Source organism: Sorex fumeus, unplaced genomic scaffold (genome assembly GCF_029834395.1).
Source record: "Sorex fumeus unplaced genomic scaffold, SorFum_2.1 ptg000136l, whole genome shotgun sequence".
Lineage (NCBI taxonomy): Eukaryota > Metazoa > Chordata > Mammalia > Eulipotyphla > Soricidae > Sorex > Sorex fumeus.
In genome coordinates this window covers 2,602,039-2,621,399 of record NW_026606193.1, presented here as the reverse complement: position 1 = coordinate 2,621,399, position 19,361 = coordinate 2,602,039, and the positions used below count along the sequence as shown (strand labels likewise).

The window sequence follows — 19,361 nt, the reverse complement described above, 5'->3', positions numbered from 1 at the left end:
TTAATCTTATTCTAAAACAAAAATACATTATTTGCTGGGTTTAATACAGTAAAGTTATGTCCTTTACATGTACTTTTATATTATTTATGTTGGGCTGGAGCATTAGCACAGCGGGTAGGGCATTTGCCTTACATGCTGCTGACCCAGGTTCGATTCCTCCACCCCTCTCAAGCCCAGCAAGCTACTGAGAGTATCTTGTCCGCATGGCAAGGCCTGGTAAGCTGCCTGTGACTATTTGATATCCCAAAAACAGTAACAAGAAGTCTCACAATTTGTTGTGAGATGTTACTGGTGCCCACTTGAGCAAATTAATGAACAACGGGAGGACAGTGCTACAATGCAATTACTTATGTTAACCATATATATGTGTATATATGTATATATAGCGAGAGATGGTATATATGTGTGCTTTAAATAAAAGGTAAAGGTTAAGGTAAAGGCCCTCCCGTTGATCGTCGATTTGCTCGAGCGGGCCCAGTAACGTCTCCATTGGAGACTTTGTTGTTACTGTGTCTGGCATATCGAATACGTCACGGGGAGCTTGCCAGGCTCTGCCGTGCGGGCGAGAGACTCTCGGTAGCTTGCCGGGCTCTCCAAGAGGGGCGGAGGAATCGAACTCGGGTCGGCCATGTTGGCCGCTTGTAAGGCGAACGCCCTACCCGCTGTGCTATCGCTCCAGCCCTTTAAATAAAGTATATAAAGATTTACTTTATTTAAAGTAAATCTTTAAATAAAAATCTAATTTTATGTTTGTAAATAGACTCTACTGTTCCCAGAAAGAAAAGAGATTAAGAAGGAAAAAAATGAGTGCAGCATTGGTCTTTGCTCTTTTCTCTGTTCTCTAGCAAGATTAATAGAGAAAATTATCAAAGAACAGTTATCTTTGAGAAATCTGACTACAAATAAGGTTAGGAATAATATTAATCTATGGATTTGGTGTTGATTGGTTTTCTTAAATGAATGGCCACATTTACCGCACCTACAGATTAGGAAAAAAATATGCTGTAGCTTGGTTTCTTAGAAGTGCTTTGGGTGTGCGTATTTGGAAGCCTATATACAAGCACGTCTTTATACGACTATAAATGATAGTGATTCATTTAGATGTAACTCTATACTTTTAGGAGAGACAACTAAGAAATGCCCAAATATGTGTCAGATTTGAAAATAAAATATATGTATTAGAGTTTGTTGATATATTGTTCTCTATAAACGATTACTTATGTTTGTGTAAATTTCAGCCCTGCTCTCCCTGCTTAAAACACTCTAGAGACCCTACATTGCTCGAAGTAAAAGTCTTCAACACTCAGTGGCATTTGACGTCATGACCATCTCTCACTTCCTCTCCTTCTAAACTATCATGCCGGCATCTTGAGGAAGAATTTTTGTTTGTGGTCCCCTGTACCCTAACATTCCCTTCTCTCACACACCTATTTAACATATGTCTTCCTGTCCTCTGGATATTTGCTTTGATATCAGATTCTCAGAGACTTACTTGAGTGAACATATTTTGAACGGAGACCTTTCCAATGTACTTCAAATTCCCCTCTCTCTGTGCTATTATTTTTATATTTGAATTTTAATTTACTCTTTACATCTCACGTAGCATTTTTGCCACTTTGTCTTTCTTCATTATAATATAAGCATCACAAGGATCTGAACTTTCTCTGTTTTTTTACATCAAGATAGTTCCAGAAGCACGATCTTGAATAGTGTGTTTCATTAGATGCAGGAAACAGATGTTAAGGAAACACATAACGCTTAGTATGGGCCTTTGTTTTAAAGATAAAAGCATTTAATATGAAGAGAAATGTTCTTTCTAGTTTAGAAATATCTATATTTTTATATAAACATATATATCCACAATTTCTCAGTCGACGAAGGAATGCAGGTGAATTCAGACACATACAATAGCATTCTCATATAATAATATGCCCAATGAAAATTTGTCTGATTTATTATTTGCATAATAACAATATGCAACAGGATCCTAAATACAAATTCTATTTGCTGTCTTTCCAGCAAACTAAACTGGGCTTCTGTAAACGTAGTAGACATGTCAATGACTCCAATATCTGTTGTGACATGAACACAGGAAAAACTTAACAATTCCTTTATTCAAGATCGCTATGAATAAAGGATGCTTATTTCAATGTAAAATTTGTACCAGTGGTGTAGGTAATTATGAGAAAATGTCAATAGGACTTAACATTGTCGTAGAATAATGGTCCCTGCTGCTAGATATATGTCAAGAGAAAGATAAACAAGATGGAGTGATTTATTCAGCAGTGCCACGCTCCAGGTGATGCATTTCTAGGGGATTACAGCCCTCCTGGGGTGTGATTTAAGGCAGGGGACTGCAGAGTAAGTGGCCTTAACTCTTTGAAGAGTAGAGCACTATTACAGAAATGTGCTGCTTACCGAAAGTTCCTGCTGATAAAGCAAAATTACCTTTATATTTAGAAAGAAAGAAGAGACTTCTTCATCATGATACTAAGAGGGCTCTAAGTTAGCGGAGAATACCAACAATGGTTCCTCATGCTTTTGCAGATAATTGAATTATGCAGAAAAGTCATGCTATTTCAAAGTTAAAGTCAAGAAAGTAAAAAAAAACTGTTAGAGTCCTGTGGGGCTTGAGAGCTGCTGGTACCCTGGGCTCGATCTCCCAAAGACCACAGGGGCCCCTGACCCCACCAGGATGATGCCTGGGTTCAGTGCTCTGCTGGGTGTGGCCTTCAAACTTATGTGTGTATACACACATAGATACACATCTTCACATATCTTGTTTGTATATATATATACATATATATATATGCATGTGTGCATGTGTAATATGTATTTTTTTCTGAGAAGCATATATAAGTATATATATGTGTATATATATATATCAATCAGGCATTCTCAGAATATTTTTTCAGAAAAATATATATCAAGCATTGAAGAATTCCCGAGTTAATGAGTTGATGATTTTTCCAACAAAAACATGTGCCCAAGTAATTTTGTAGAAAATCCAAATGTATTTTATTCCTTTTAAATAACTTCTATAATAATTCAATTCATTTTTAGACTGCTATAATCAAAGATGAATTCAACTCAACATGACTTTAAATTGAACTCTGAACACAAAGCACATGGTTCTATTTTCAGAAGTCAAAGTCACGTATTTAGTTGGTTAGAAGGAAATTATTCTACCTTAAAATAATTTTTATTTTTTATTTACATCTAAGGGCTGGAGCGATAGCACAGTGGGTAGGGCATTTACCTTGCACAAGGCCAAACAGGACGACTCGAGTTTGATTCCTCCACCCCTCTCAGAGACCCTGGCAAGCTACTGAGAGTATCTCACCCACACGGCAAAGCCTGAAAAGCTCCCCTTGACTTATGCGATATGCCAAACACAGTAACAAGAAGTCTCACAATGGAGACATTACTGGGCCCTCTCGAGCAAATCGATGAACAATGGGAGGACAGGACAGGATTTACATCTAATATCCAGGGTATTTTTACGTGTGTGCGCATGCGCTCTTGGGGGGTGATACCCAGCAGTGCTCAGGGCTTACTTTTGTCTATGCACCAAGGTGACCCAGGGCACCATCTGGGATGCTGGGAATCAAACCTGCATTGGCCACGTGCAAAGCTAATCCTCTCCAAGCTGTACTATCTCTCTAGCACCTATTAAGTTTTACCATAACATACAAAGGGAACATGCAATTAGTTCTATTATTCATCACTTTCCTATTTTGTATTTAAAATCAGAATATAAATATGGTACAATGAACTATTATGATATAATAGCTATTATATAATAAACTATTGTTATTATATGTTAGAATTTTAAAATATTTTCTCATATACATAATATTATTTATGTTAAATGTTTTATTTATGGAATATTTTTGAATTTATTATGGAATAATTCTATGTTTGATATATTCAAAAACCCTACTAATATTAAATGATATTAAAATATTTCAGACCATAAAATATTTCGACTTTTTGTGTGCGTGTGCTAAAATTAGAGATGAAACATCAGTATTATTTCATGTGGAAAGTGTTCATATGGTGCTAGATACTAACTACCATTTATAGTTTGTAAATATTAATTAGGATGACTAGTCTTCCAAAAACACTCATGTTTAATTTTGTGCTATTTTAGTAAGAGATATCAAGAGATACTTTCCAAAACAAGACACGAACACATCCATGTCTGCATATACAGATGAGAGACAACTCAGTCCTTCTTATAAGGCCTACAAGTAATCATAGAGAAATTGGAAGCTTCTGAAGAAAATTCGTAATTTGATTTGGCTACAGTAATTGTATTACTAGCCATGTTATACTATAGATTACACAGACATGTGGTAGGCTTGTGCTCACATAGGGGAAAATGCTAGTTTTCCATGTATCTTTGAATGATAGAGAGCTTTTAATGAATTTGACTTAATAGGATTTCTAGAATTTTCATTAACTATACTGGGTTTCCTATTTCATTTTCTTATGCTTAATTGCAGTACATTTTTAATCCAACACTTATTTTCTGTAAGCTAATGATGAGCATATAGACAATTAAAAGTGAGGCTGATTTTTTCTGTTACTAGTAACTATTAAAAAAAAACAGGGATAAAATGGACTGGAGTGATAGCACAGTGGGTAGGGCATCCGCCTTGTGCGCGGCTGACCTGGGTTTGATTCCCAGCATTCCATATGGTCCCCAAAGCACTGCCAGGAGTAATTCCTGAGTGCAGAGCCAGGAGTAACCCCTGAGCATTGCTGGGTGTGACCCAAAAACCAGAAAAAAAATAGGGATAAAATAAACATTAATGCTGATTGACTGTTTTGTGTCCTGTACTCACTTTTTAAAGTTTAATCTATTAATGAACATGTTTTTTTTAAAAAAATAGATGACAAAGTAGGTAATTATTATGTAGGGAACTAAGAATGGATGTTAAGTAATTTACCCAAAGTCAGAGTTTATAGGTCATTGATAGGTTATTACAATGTGCAAACGGCAGCACACCCATAAACTCCCGACTACTGGGGCTCCCGCTTTTCTCAGCATGAAGATTATTATTCCATAATGCAACTGCATTTGATAGTTTGTTTCCATTCTACATGGAAAGTTCTATGAAGACACATACCATGATTTCACATTTTCTTTGTGACTAGGTTAATAATCAATTATTAGTAATAAATTAGTAAATGAACAATTTATTTTAATAATTAAATATTAAAAACATTTATTTAATGTGAAGGAACATGCTTAATAGACAACATATAACTTAAAAGAAAGCAGGTGAAGGCAAACGTGGTTAGGCCTCACAAGGATTCGGGAAAAGAACAAAAGCAACTAGTGTTGGTGAGGATGTGGGAAAAAGGAACTCTCGCTCACTGTTGGTGGGAATGCCCACTAGTCCAGCCTTTCTGGAAAACAATATGGACAGTCCAAAAACTGGAAATTGAGTTTCCATATGACCTGCAATACCACTTCTGGGAAAAAAATCCCAAGGATGCAAAAAAGCACAGTAGAAATGACATCTGTACCAAATGTTCATTGCAGCACTGTTCGCAATAGCCAAAATCTGGAAACAACCCAAATGCCCTAGAACAGATGACTGGTTAAAGAAACTTTGGTACATCTACACAATGGAATATTATGAACTTTGCTTATAAATGGGTAGACATGGAGAGTATCATGCTAAGTGAAATGAGTCAAAGAGGGACAGACATGGAAGGAATGCACTCATTTGTGGAGTACAAAACAACATAACATGAGGCTGACACCTAAGAATAGTAGATTGCTCCATAGCTGGAAGCCTGCCTCATGAGCAGAGGGGAGAAGGCAGCTGGGACAGAGAAGGGATCACTAAGAAAAAGATGGCTGGAGGAATCGGTCAGGACGGGAGATGCTCGCAGAACGTAGGTAAAGGACCAAACATGATGACCTCTCAGGGTCTGTATTGCAAGCCATAATGCCCCAAAGGAGAGAGAGATTATGGGGAAGCATGTCTGCCATGGAGGCAGGGGGAGGTTGGAAAGGGGGGGTATATTGGGGATATTGGTGGGGAATGTGCACTGGTGGAGGGATGGGTGTTTGATCATTGTGTGATTGTAACCCAAACATGAAAGCTTGTAACTATCTCACGGTGATTCAATAACATTAAAAAGATTAAAAAAAAAAACAAATAAGGATTCGGGAACACTGTGATGTTAATGATAGAGCTGCATATATAAGCCACAAATTCAGTTACACCGAAATCATGAGATCCAAACATTAATAACCAAACTTTACAAGGGGTCTGTCAAGATGGCAGGCTGGGGGTTTGGAGATAGGGGAATAAACCTGGGTCTTTGTGGAGAGAAGTTGACACTTGTGATGGGATCAGTGCTGAAACATGTATGCCTATAACTCAACTTTGTAAATCATACTGCTTTAATAAAAAACAAAACTTTAAAAAAAATTCCAAAGAATGAAGAAATGCTTTACAGATGCACTAAAGTAGAGCTTATTCCATGGATATAAACATTTATTGCTAGAAAACAACTGATGTAGCACAAACTGTTTAACTATCTTAAATGAACTGTTAACTTAGAGCTTAACAGACACAGTTCTAAATATAAAGAGACTCTATAAATTTTGGTCACAATCACAAATCCGGTTTTGGCATATCGAATACACAACAGATAGCTTGCCAGGCTCTGCCGTGCGGGTGGAATACTCTCGGTAGCTTGCCAGTCTTTCCGAGAGGGATAGAGGATTTTGGGGTGACCTCTAATCGCCCTCGTAGATGTTACCATATTTGAACCCTATCAAATATGGTACGGCAATTCCGGAAGATGGGTATTTAGTGTCTTATGATGTGTCGGGTCCGGAAAGCGTCCTGGAGTATGGCGGCGGCTGGGTAGTGGAGGTAGTGTCGGTCACTAGCACGCGACAGGGACAAATGGAGGCGTTACTGGAGCCCACTCGAGCGAATCGACGATTAACGGGAAGTTAAGTGAATCACAAATCAGAGGACAATTTTAAGTATGGGAATATGTATCATACATTCGTCTTTTGTTATGTCTTGATATGAGAGAAAGATTCCTATCCAAAGCTTTAGTTTACTGACAAGGATGCTGAAACATGTGGTGAGGAATATAATGTGAAATTACACTGCACATTGGCACTTGAAGATCAGGTCAATTCAAGGTCATTAACCAAAGTATCGCAGGACTTGACATGTACCAGTTTTGTAAATCAAGGAGGGGAATTCTAAATTCAGCATTCTGTACATTTAGGAGATCTTAGAGCTTAGTTAAATGCTAAGAATCTTAATTTCCAAAACGTATTGATTTTGTTTCTGAAAGCTGTTGTCAGTTTTCCATATTTTTAGAACTATAAGCATCATTATTAAACCTCTGGTTACATGTTCATAGGTGAACGAAAAGATGGTTTTAGGTCAAACAAAAACTGCAGTTTCAGATTTATGTTCTAAACTGACGATCTCTGCTTCTAGCTAGAGTTCTTTAATCCCAATGTTTTAACTGAGATCAATATTAAATCACCTTGAGAATAAATTCTTTGGTGATGTCTGACCCCGTTCTCACTACTTAAACTGACAGAAATGGTTGTTGTGGTATTACTATAGAAACACTAAGTACTTCTAAGGGGTCCACATGCTATTTTAATGAAACCATGACAACCTAATTTTTCTGTCATATGTACTGAGAGTTTTTAAGAATCTATTTCCTTACAGCATAATGGGATAGGGTAAAAAATTAGAATCTTTTAAAATGACTTCATTATATTTAATGATTCTCAGGAAACATATTCTTGTTTTGTCAATGTAAATAATGTTTTTAATTGTTACAATATGTATTCTTAAGCAGTTCACAGTGGTCAAAAATATTACCAATACCAGCTGTTATTTAATAAGCCCTCCAATGGCCAGATCTGATCTGTGCTTCATATAACTTGATTACTTTTAACTCTTCATAAAACCGCTATAAGAAAGAATTTTCTGATTCAAATTATGAAGAGTTGGTATTACAGTAAATTGATTCTGGAGTATATTACATGCATTTAGTTCATGGAATAATTGCTTTGGCGCTCGTTCCATTGGGGATATAACTCAATGGATCCGATGAATTAAGAATGTAACTCAACGCGTTTATTGTTGGGAATTTAAGCCAGTGGATTTTAGCATTATGGCACTGTTTTCTAGTCACACAAATGACTTGCTCTCCATATCCATAGTGATAGAATTTGGACAGTGTCTGAAAACAGGAAATTTGAGCTTAGTTTCCTCTCAAGTAGTAGAAAATTCTCAAGTGGTTGAGAAATAAAGTGGCAGCTCGTCATATTTTAAACGAGCATGGGGGGACTCTTGCGGGCATCTGAGAGCACTCAGAGTACTCGGTGATCACCTGGTTAAAGACTGACAATCACAGCAAAGATGTTGGTCAACCTAAACAAAACATTCTGGGCGTTTTTTTGTTAAAGCCTGTCAGAAAAAAAAATGCACAAAAAAACTTGCCTGTCCAGCTCACTTTAACCTGCCACTAGGAATTACTCTCATTTTCCCTGTGTTCATTCGTGTCAGTAAACAACAGCTTATTGAATATCATTTTTCTTATACTCAAATTAAATGTGAAATATCAGATAACCTCACAAAGAAATAGTTTTAATTACTGCATTTCAAAGCTTTAGTCCATTAGAAATTGGGAACTGGGACACTGATAAATTTCATTTATCTGATATCTCTACTATTAAAATGGAGTTTCTTGAGTTCATCTATGTAAGATATGAAAGAGATGCTCTTTCATCAATCCTCTCTTCAACTGCAGAATTCAGTGAAGGAGAATGTCAGACTCTCTGGAAATGAGAAAGCTGTAATTCTGAGAGCATTTAGCAATGGAAAAGTGCTTTCTTTTCTTCTAAAAATCATCCTGGGATCTCACAGCTCCTGGGTTGTTTCTGGGAACAACTCTTGTGTAGTGACCTCCACGTTCACCCCCACCAGCCCCGAAGGTCCTTCCTCCATGGATCTCACATCTGGGGATCCATTTGCATTTTAACAAGACATCAAAGGCATATTTTTCCATTACTCCCCAAATTTCTACCTGTTCCTTTCATAAAATAAGTGAATTTCGGTCCAACTTTGCTAATGGCCCATTAATATGGCTCCAAATATTTCTTCAAGAACTGTTTCTATCTTTTTTATAATCACATTCAAAACATCCAGTACGGTATGGTGTATTCGAAATCTAAGAGATATTTATTAAAACAATTGCAATAATTGTAATTATTCCTTGTTCTCTGGTTCTTCCTGTTACTGACAATAAACGCTTCCTGGTAAATACAAGTGTACAATTGCTTTAAGTAGTCTTTGTGAATATAAATATTTATTTCTTCATAGAATCAGAGACGAAACAGTGAAAACTCTGACAATCCCTCTGCAAAAAAAAGCAAAACAAACAAACAAACAAAAATACAATATGACCACAAGTGTGTTGGTGAGTGATACAGATTTCTGATGGAACTGTGAGTCTATCCACAAACTCAACATAAGGGATTTAAAAAACAAAACAAAACAAAAACAACTTCAGCTAATTATATTTAAGCATTTTGATTGCAGAGAGATATGCACAGGCAGGGGGATATGGGAGGGTGTAAAATGAGAACAAAACTTGCATAAAATTGGTCTCTCATTCATGCATTTAACTACCTAATTCACAAGCTCTAATGTTCCAGTCAAACAGATGTACTAAGTTTATCTCTATAATGGACCATACTGCTTCTGCACAGTTGGATTCCCTGAGCTGACTTTTCCTGGAATGCTTTGAAGGTACAGATTAAAAAAAAAACAGGATTAGTCAACAACTCACATATTGTTAATGTTATTCTGCTTTTAGCTGTTCCTGTACTTTTTTTTTCCCAGAAACCAACCATTAGATAGCACATGAAATGCCTTTTTATCCCTGTTCAATATGATTTAGTGCTTCAGTAGAGACTCTAATTCTAAAATATCAGCCCTACTTATTCTTAAAAGATTATGTTTTGTTGGAAATTGTCACTAATTTCTAGTAAATTCTGAAGCATTGACACTGTCATTAATTGATCAGAGGATTTATGGGCTTTTTCTTAATTTATTTTTTCGCCAAAGGATAAAAATGTTCTGAATATCTTATAATGAATTCACCTTTCCTTTGTTAGTTAGTGAAAGAATAGCGGCTTCTCAAAGATGAATTAGTTAATCATACACAATTCAGCATTATCCATCATTATGAATTTGTACAAATGTACAATCAACTCTACAGATTGAAAAATTTATTGAAGAGTGCAGTTGGGAAAGAGAAGTTCTTAACAAATTAATAACTTTTGATAGCTGATGCATGTTTTTAGAACTGGAAAGCACACTAGCCATATGGGTAATTTTATCTTTTTCTCTCGGGCATATTTCAAAGTTACTGAATTTTTACTACCAGTTGTTAAAATTCGTAAAGTCAATCCATAACTATGTCAGTATACTTAAAAATAATGCTTAACTAATAGGAGATCTTACTTATGTTTCTCATCTCAGACACTTTTTAAAGAACATCAGTCGTGATATTTCAAATAACTTGGAATCTGTTACAATGAGTTTCATCTAGCATAAACATAGTAGTTGACTCCACGGTGGTTTATTTTATGGTATTTCATTTCTTCATCTTATCACTATGCATTTATTGAATACTGAATATTTGTAAAACAATAAACTCTAGTCAATGGACTATAAAGATAATAGGATACAATTTTGTGTTCAAAGGATTCGGGTAGAGATGGGTGGAAAAAACAAAATCAAGTTTATTCTGGTAGGTATGACAGATATTTTACAATCAAAACTTCCTGTAAGAAGTAACATTGGTGCCTACGAAATTGCCATGTGAGGGACTGGATCGATAATAGAGTGGGCAGGGTGCTCGCTTTGCACACAGATGACTCAGAGTCAATTCCCAGCACCCCCTGAGTCCCCAAGCATTGCTGGAAGTAATTCCTGACCCCAGAGCCAGGAGTAACTCCTGATCAGTGCTGGGGGTGGCCCGAAAACCAAAGAGAAAAAGGAAAAGAAAATTTCCATAGAAACAAAATTAAATACATGTTAAATAATTTAACAATAACGTAATTTCAGGAATTAAAGAGAAGAGAATACTAGAGCCATAAAATAACCGTGTCTTGTGTGTGAGACCACAGTAAAGCCTGACAAGCTCCCCGTGATGTATTCGATATGCCAAACACAGTAACAACAAAGTCTCCAATGGAGACGTTACTGGGCCCACTCGAGCAAATCGACGATCAACGGGAGGGCCTTTACCTTTTTACCTTTACCTTATGGTAAGTCAAGAAACTGTTTCAATAATGAGAGTGGTGTGATGAGCTTTCTATCAGAGCAATTTATTGGACATATGTGTAAATATGTGAAGATTACCTTCTTGCTGACCCAACTAGGTAAAGAAAGAGATATTTCATAAAATTCCTATATTTCAATGAGGCATGAGGTAGAACTAATCGAACCATCTACATTTCTTCTGTCTAAACAAACAAACAAAAAATAAATGCTCATTTCTAGAAAGATTTTGAAAAGAAATCCGAAGGACTTGCTTATTCTTAAATACAAAGACTAGAAAGAAGAAATTAAATTTTTTCAAAATTCTATCGTGCATGCCTGCATAATTGGTGATGCATCAGCTGGAGAAGTGCATATGAGAGGCAACGAAGGTTTAAGATGGAAAATAAATTCAAGCTTTGGAGACTGTCATTAGTGACGCCTTTTGTGTATTAGCGGAACTGTCCAGTGAGCACCCGGATATACAAAACTAAAATTCAGGATGGGTGACCTAGACCTAGTCTGTTAATTGGTGGTTATCAAAATTACATGCAGGAAAGCTGAGTAGAATGGGAAGAAGTGAGATGCAAACAGAGGCTATGCATATTGGTGCCTAATATACATCTAGCTTTCACACCTACTTCTGGTTCATGCATCTATCAACAGCTAGAGATCTCGCCTCATTTAACACCTTGGAAAAGTCACTCATTCTCAGCCACCGTGACCCATGCTGGTTCATCCCACAGATTCTCAATTTCTTGAGAGCTCTGAAGCCCCTTTTCAATCCTTAAATTCATCAATTCATATCTGCTCTTCAATTCAGAAATCTATGCATAACACTGTGCTCACGATGGTCATTTCAGAAGTTTAGGTGTATTTTTTAAATACCAAACTCTAAACTTCCTGACACCGGTGTCTGCTCTGGTTCTTCAGCTTCCTTATTGCCCTCCCACGACAGTATTACCGTCTAATCTCTCAGTATGCTGCCTCAGTTGCACTCCTGATGTTTCACTGTGCCACAGATTTAAGAACTTAAGCTTTCAACATTGACATTGCCAGTACACTAAAACAATTTGCCTGGCTCTCCTCTTTGCTTCTCCTTATCTCTAGCTGATGCCGGCTTTATTTTTTATTCAACAAACACCTAGGCCACAGTTATAAATTATTATCACTGCTGTTCATCGATTTCCTCGAGCAGGCACCAGTAACGTCTCCTTCGTCCTAGCCCTGAGATTTTAGGAAGTGCCACATTCGAAGCTCTTTCAGGGTCAGGAGAATGAGACCCATCATTGCTACTGGTTTTTGGCATATTGAATATGCCGCAGGGAGTTTGCCAGACTCTGCCGTGCAGGCAGGATACTTTCAATAGCCTGCCAGGTTCTCCAGAGTAAGAACTCGATAAAAAGATGTCTAGTTCTTCCGGGAACTGGGTTTTATAGTCTATGGGTCTTAGCCGTTGATGGGATTACCAGGTGCCGGGGGCAGTTGGTGGGTGTAATGCCTACATGCTGGAAGATGGGGGATTTGGGTGGAGGAAGCCTAGTCCCTATCCCAGCAGACTTGGGGATCTAAGCCAGGGGTCCTGCACACCTGGGTTCCTCCGCTGGTTCCTTCATGCATGAGGTCTGTCCGAATCTGTGGAGAGTGGAGAGTGGGTCTCCTCCACCCAGATCCCCCATCTTCCAGTAGCTAGATGTTACACCCACCAACTGCCCCTGGCGCTGTGTAATGCCATCTTCGGCCAAGACCCAGAGAGTATAAAACACAGTTCCCAGAAGAGGACAGCACAGAGTCTCCTGCCTCCATGCCTGTCTGTCCTCACTGGGGCCCCTTGGAGGAAGGTGAGTTGAGTTTCCTCCCTGCCCCAAGCAGAGCCCCGGCAGCTGAAGACCTCCGTTTCCAGCCGCAGCAATGCATAAATTATTATATCTAAGAAATTCACAACTCTAACCATTTAATTTTGTACCAGACACCCAGGTTCCTCGTTGACAAGAGAGTCAGATAAGCAGCTGTAACCATAAGCTGCTATTCCAAAGACTCTTCTTCATTTGGTGGGGAGAGTGCTCATAAGAGGTGCTCAGGAGATGCTGGGTCTTCTTGCCATTATTCTCAACAAACCAACTCTGTGACTCACTGCTCGGCCTGAGGATGCTGCTCTGGCACTGCCATACTGGGGGTCAACAGAGTCATCGTTGGAGGTAGACGGGGAGGATCATATGGCGCCAAGGTTCACGCTGGGTTTGACTGCATGCAAGGCATACACGCGCCTACTATCTTCCCAGCCCCGACCCTCTGATTCTAAACATCTGTCCATTTCTTCCTGGCTCCTCAATTTAGTGGAATTTACTGTTCATTGAAGTCTAGGGTCTGCAATCTGTTGTTCATAAAATAGTGTCCCAGGACCTTTCATACTTCTATGGTGACTCTCATAACCTCTCTTCTTTTATGTATGATCTTAGAGTTTTCGCTCCTTTTCACTCCATGAGCCCAGAGAAAGGTGTCCCAATTTTTTCTACTCTTTCAAAAACCTGCTCAGAAATAATCCAGGTTTCATTTGTACCATATGGGAGTATTATTTCTATCACATTTATTTTCAACTCAAATTAATTCCTTTATCTTACTGTTTTTTGTTCTCATTTGTTGACCTTGTTCTAATTCTTTTTTTTTTTTTGATCAGTGAGACACCATGAGGTACAGTTGTAGACTTACAAATTTTATGCTTGGGTTTCAATTATACAAGGATCAAATGCCCATCCCTCCACCAGTGTCCATTTCCCACCACCATAGATAAAAAAGTTTAACTTTTTATTATTTCATGATCTAAGTATCTATTCATATGAATCTTAAATTGCTTTTGCTATGTTTCATAAGTGCTAGGAGCCATTTTATTCATTAATAATTCTGTTTGCACCTGTTTTCCTTCTTGCTGATTTAATACTTTGGTCCAATAGTTATTTCATACCATTTTGTTAGGTCTCAAAAGTTTTTAAAATTTTTAGCTCTGCATTATAACTGATTTCTCATACTTTTAAATTATGATGGAAGATACTTCACATGATTCAATTTTTGTGAATTTATGGACATTTGTTTTGTGTATATTCTGTGGTGAATTCAGGATGTTGAATTAGAGAAAAATGCATATTTGGGTGGTTTTAGTAAGAGAGCCCTAGATACTAAGTCCACTTCTTACAAGTTCTTATTTAAAGTTGTTTGCTTGTTGATTTTCTGTGTGGTTGATCTCTCAACCTTTGAGTTGAATGTTAACCTCCCGTTCTATGTTGATCTGCTCTTACATCTCTCTTCAGGCTTACTAGAACTTACCTTATAAATTTTCTGCTCACTCATTGGCATATGTACACTAAATCTGTATATAAATGAATGTTAAATTTTCTTGATTTATTAGTAATGTTATATAGCGTCCATCTATGTCTCTTATAACCTTTTTAGTTTAAAATCCATTTTGTCTGATATAAGTATGGCAATCTCTGCCTTGTTTAAGCTTCTATTTACTTGTTTGATTATTTTCCAATTTTTTATATTGTGGCTGTTGTGCAACTAAACTTCAAATGTTTCTCCTGTGAAAAGCTAGAGGTTGCTCTTTTTTCCTGATCTATAAAGCCACTGTTTGTCTTTTGAATGGTGGGCTCAGTTCATGATGGCTTGCTAAATTTTTTTATAGAGAAAAGTTTATTGACATTTTTCTATATGGATTGTGAATACTTTAAAAAATTGCATCTATTTTTTAAAAAATAAATTTTATTAAAGCCTTGTGATTTACAAAGTAATTCACAGCTCCTTGAGTTACAGGCATCTAAGATTTCTACACCAATCACCACCAGCATCAACTTCCCTCCACCAGTGTTCCCAAATGCCATGCCCATCCCCAACTCCTGCCCCATCCCTCATCTGTCAACCTGACAGGCAAGTTACAAAGTTCCAGTGGCCACAGCTGAGATCTCATGTTTGCGGTGTTGTTGAGCCTGTTCTGGATCTGTGACTGGACCACTCTCATAAGTATAACTAAACCCTTGAACCCTGGTACTTCCGATTCTCTTCATCTTCCTCCTTGATTTCTTTCCTTCACTGTCCTCCTCTCAAAAACTGGCGTCCAGGGTGATCCAGTATCCCCTCCCCCTTGACTACAATACATTTCCTCATCCTGTACTCTATATTCCACAGATGAATGAGATCATCCTGTGTTTGTCTGTCTTCTAACTTATATCGCTCAACAGAATATCTTTCAGTTCCAAACATGTTGTGGCCAACGTCATGATTTCATCATTCCTTACACCAGCATTATATTTCATTATCTATATATATACTATTCCATTATATATATATGCCACATTTTCCTAATCCACTCATCTGCCCTTGGACACCTAGGTAGATTCCATACCTTAGCCATTGTACTGAGTGCAGCAATGACTGATGGTGTCCACATGCATTTCGAATGAGTGTCTTATTTCCTGGGGGTTGATGCCCCACAGTGAAATTGCTGGGTCCTATGGCAGCTCAAGTCTAGTTTACCGAGGACTTTCCATACTGTTTTCTGCAGGGATTTAACCAGACAATGTTTCCACCAACAGTGGATGACGGCTCCTTTTCCATCCACCACAACATTGCCAACACAGATTGTTCTTACTATTTTTGACATGTACTATTCTCACTGGTGTGAGATGGTATCTCACTGTCATTTTGATTTGAGTTTCTCTGATGATCAGTGAGGTACAGCATTAACAGGCTATTCACCTGTCTTCCTCTGAGAAGTTCCTATTCATTTCCTCTCCCCATTTTTTTTATAGAGTTTTAATATATTTTCTTTTTGGGTTATACCCAGCGATGTACAGGGGTTCCTCCTGGCTCTGCACTCAGGAGTTACCCCTGGCAGTGCTCAGGGGACCATATGGAATGCTGGAAATTGAACCCGGGTCGGCCGCATGCAAGGCAAATGCCCTACCCGCTGTGCTATCTCTCCAGCCCCTAGAGTTTTAATTTTTTTCCTTTGATATTTGTGAGTGCTTTATATGTCCTGGGTATCAAATCTTTATCTGATGTGTTGAATGCAATATTTTTTTGCCATTTGGCTAACTGTCTTCTAGTTTTAGCCTGCATTTATTTGGCCATGCAGAGTTCTTTAATTTTATGTAGTGCCATTTGTTTATTTTTGATCTCGTAGAGTTTGCCATTGATATCAGATCATTAAAAATGTTTTTGAGGTCCAAATCTTGAAGCATTCTGCCTAAATTTTCCTCAATGTACTTTATAGTTTCTGGTAAGATCTCAAGGTCTTGGATCCACTCTGAATTGACTTCATGGATTGTGAACTTTTACATTTCTCCTTTTATCTTTCTCTCTCTCCAACTGTCTCTTTCCCTCTCTTGGTACTAATGTACTCAGTGAGGAATGATTAGACTCCAGCTGTCTTTTTGTTTGTTTCTTTTAAATACTCTTTCCCCCAGGGGTTACTAAGTTTACATACAGAGTTCTAGACTTACCAGCATGGAGACTGTGTGAACATATTTCTTGAATGAACCCAAATTTTGGTGTAGATTTTGCAGTGACGACTAGAAGACTCAGGTATGGAATCTGCTTCTTTGACAAGCAAGGCCTTACCTTTAAACTTCACATAATATTTCTACGAGAGCACCAGCTATCCTGAGGGAAACTTCAGAGGCAACCAGCTACTAAGTGGTTCGATGCCTTTCGGAGAGCCCGGCAAGCTACCAAGAGTATCCCGCCTGCAAGGGCATTGCCTGGCAAGCTCCCTGTGGCATATCCGACATGCCAAAAATAGTAACAATAACAGATATCATTCCCCTGACTCCGAAAGAGCCTCCAATCTTTGGGAAAAATGAGTAAGAGAGGCTGCTAAAATCTCAGGACTGGGACAAATCGAGATGTTACTGGCACCGGCTCAAGTAAATCAATGAAGAACAGGATGACAGTGATACAGCGATACAGTGAATCTTTCTACAGTATATATCTGAACGTGCTTGTCTCTGTTTAAATCTTTCAACAATTGGTTATTTTCCTGAGAATTAAGCTTGAATTCTTGATTGTGAATATATCTTTGGGCTCCATCCATTGCCATCCTGTAGGATAACACTGTTTTGTGCTTCCTGCATAGCCTCAGGTAGTTTAGGTTTATTGGGTTGCTCCCATCACAGTGCTCCTATTCCTCTATGTTTATTGTAACTTCTTTCTTTATGCTCTAAATATTGTTTTTCTCTTTTCCCTAGGTCCTTTGCATAGTTTATTCAGAGCAATGTCCTTTCTATATGGACACAAGAAGACAGTATAAGCTATGCTTTTGTAATGTGACTCTCAGTGATATTTTCCTCCTGGGCATCTGCTCTCTCACCTAATCCTCAGCTGCCATTACTTCCTAGCGCCCCCCCCCCCAAACAGGGTCCTAACAAGGGACTGGATGGAACCAGGGCAAGCAGTAAGCTATGTGCTACCCTGTCATCGGGATGGGCCTGTCCAAAGCGCCATAATGCTTAACTATAAGTTAAGAGCTTGGTCATGGACAAATGCTGCCATGATCCAAACGTAATAACTAGATTCAGACATTGCTAGGGTTAGGAAAGATTAATCTGGCCTAAGTGCTGTAGTCCGAATCTGTGGTAAGATGTCCCCAGGAGAGCTGCCCACAAACCTCAGTGTATCTCTTACTGTATCCAAACAAAAATAACTAGTATTAAGAGGTTGATGCAATTATTGGACTAAGGAAAGGAGAAAAACACCTTAGGAGGTATTTTTCCTTGAGCAGTTTAGGATACCTTTTAGGTGGTGTTACCTTTGAACCTGGTGGGCCCTCAGGAAGGGTTTTATGTTGATTTTGCTACCTGACTGGAGGCAGGGTCAACCCAGAGTACTGGGGAGTTGAAGAGGCAAGAGGCAGGGGAGAGGAGAGAGAAGGGGGCCAAGATGGACCGTGGAGAGGCTAGCAAGGGGGACAGAGAGAGAAGAATATAGAAGAATACCGGGAAGGTGTGTGAGGAGGATGAAATGAATGACAACTGATCAATCAACCGGCTTGGCCCTCATTTGGTCCTCCATCTGGACCATTGCCCGGGCTGCCTTTACTGGGGGAGACTCCCGGGCCCACCCTGAATGCAAGCGACTAGGGGAAGAGTTCTTGGGGCCATACCCTGGCTCCCCTCAAAGATTTTTCACACCATTCCACATAGTCTAACTTAAATTCTCACTTCTTGGTCTGAAATCTTATATTAACCACCCACATTTCCTTTTGACAATTTATTTAAAAAACTGTTCATATAGTTATTTTTTTCCCTCTTTAGCTAGTAAAGGTGAATGAGACCAGTTGTAGTCACTGGGTTACCGGGTTCCGCAAAGGATTCAGCACCATCGGCCATATCCACACGATAACCAAGCTCATTGAGGTTTCTCGGGAGTTCAAGATGCCGCTCTGTATAACATTCATTGATTTAAAGAAGGCCTTTGATTCTGTTGAGACGGAAGCGGTCATTGAAGCCCTAGCCAATCAGGGCATTCAAGCCCAATACATCAGGATCCTCCGTGAGCTGTATTGCGGATTCACTACCAGGATCTCACCATTCTACAAAGAAGTGATCGTTGATGTCAAGAGAGGGGTGCGGCAGTGTGATACCATTTCACCGAAACTCTTCAGTGCCACCCTCGAGAACATCATGCGACGACTGGAATGGGAAGGAATGGGAGTGAAGATAGATGGTCCGCAACTACACCACCTCCGCTTTGCTGATGACATTGTTTTAATAACACCAAACATCAGCCAAGCGGCACAAATGCTGGCCGACTTTGGCCGTGAGTGTGGAAAGGTAGGACTACAGCTGAATCTTACGAAGAAAATGTTTATGAGAAACAGCCTCGTTCCTGACGCCCCATTCGCTCTCAACGGAACGACCATCTCTGAATGCAACAGCTCTGTGTACCTAGGTCGAGAGGTCGACATGACAAATGACCTGGCACCCAAGCTGCGCAGGAGGAAGAGAGCGGCTTGGAACGCCTTCAAGA

General features: G+C 38.7%; 1 protein-coding gene across 3 annotated transcripts in view; it reads right to left on the bottom strand.

Annotated features, from left to right (window-relative positions):
* GRID2 (glutamate ionotropic receptor delta type subunit 2) overlaps positions 1-19,361 on the bottom strand; it is a 1,415,717-nt gene that overhangs the window by 304,168 nt on the left and 1,092,188 nt on the right. The window lies entirely within an intron of this gene.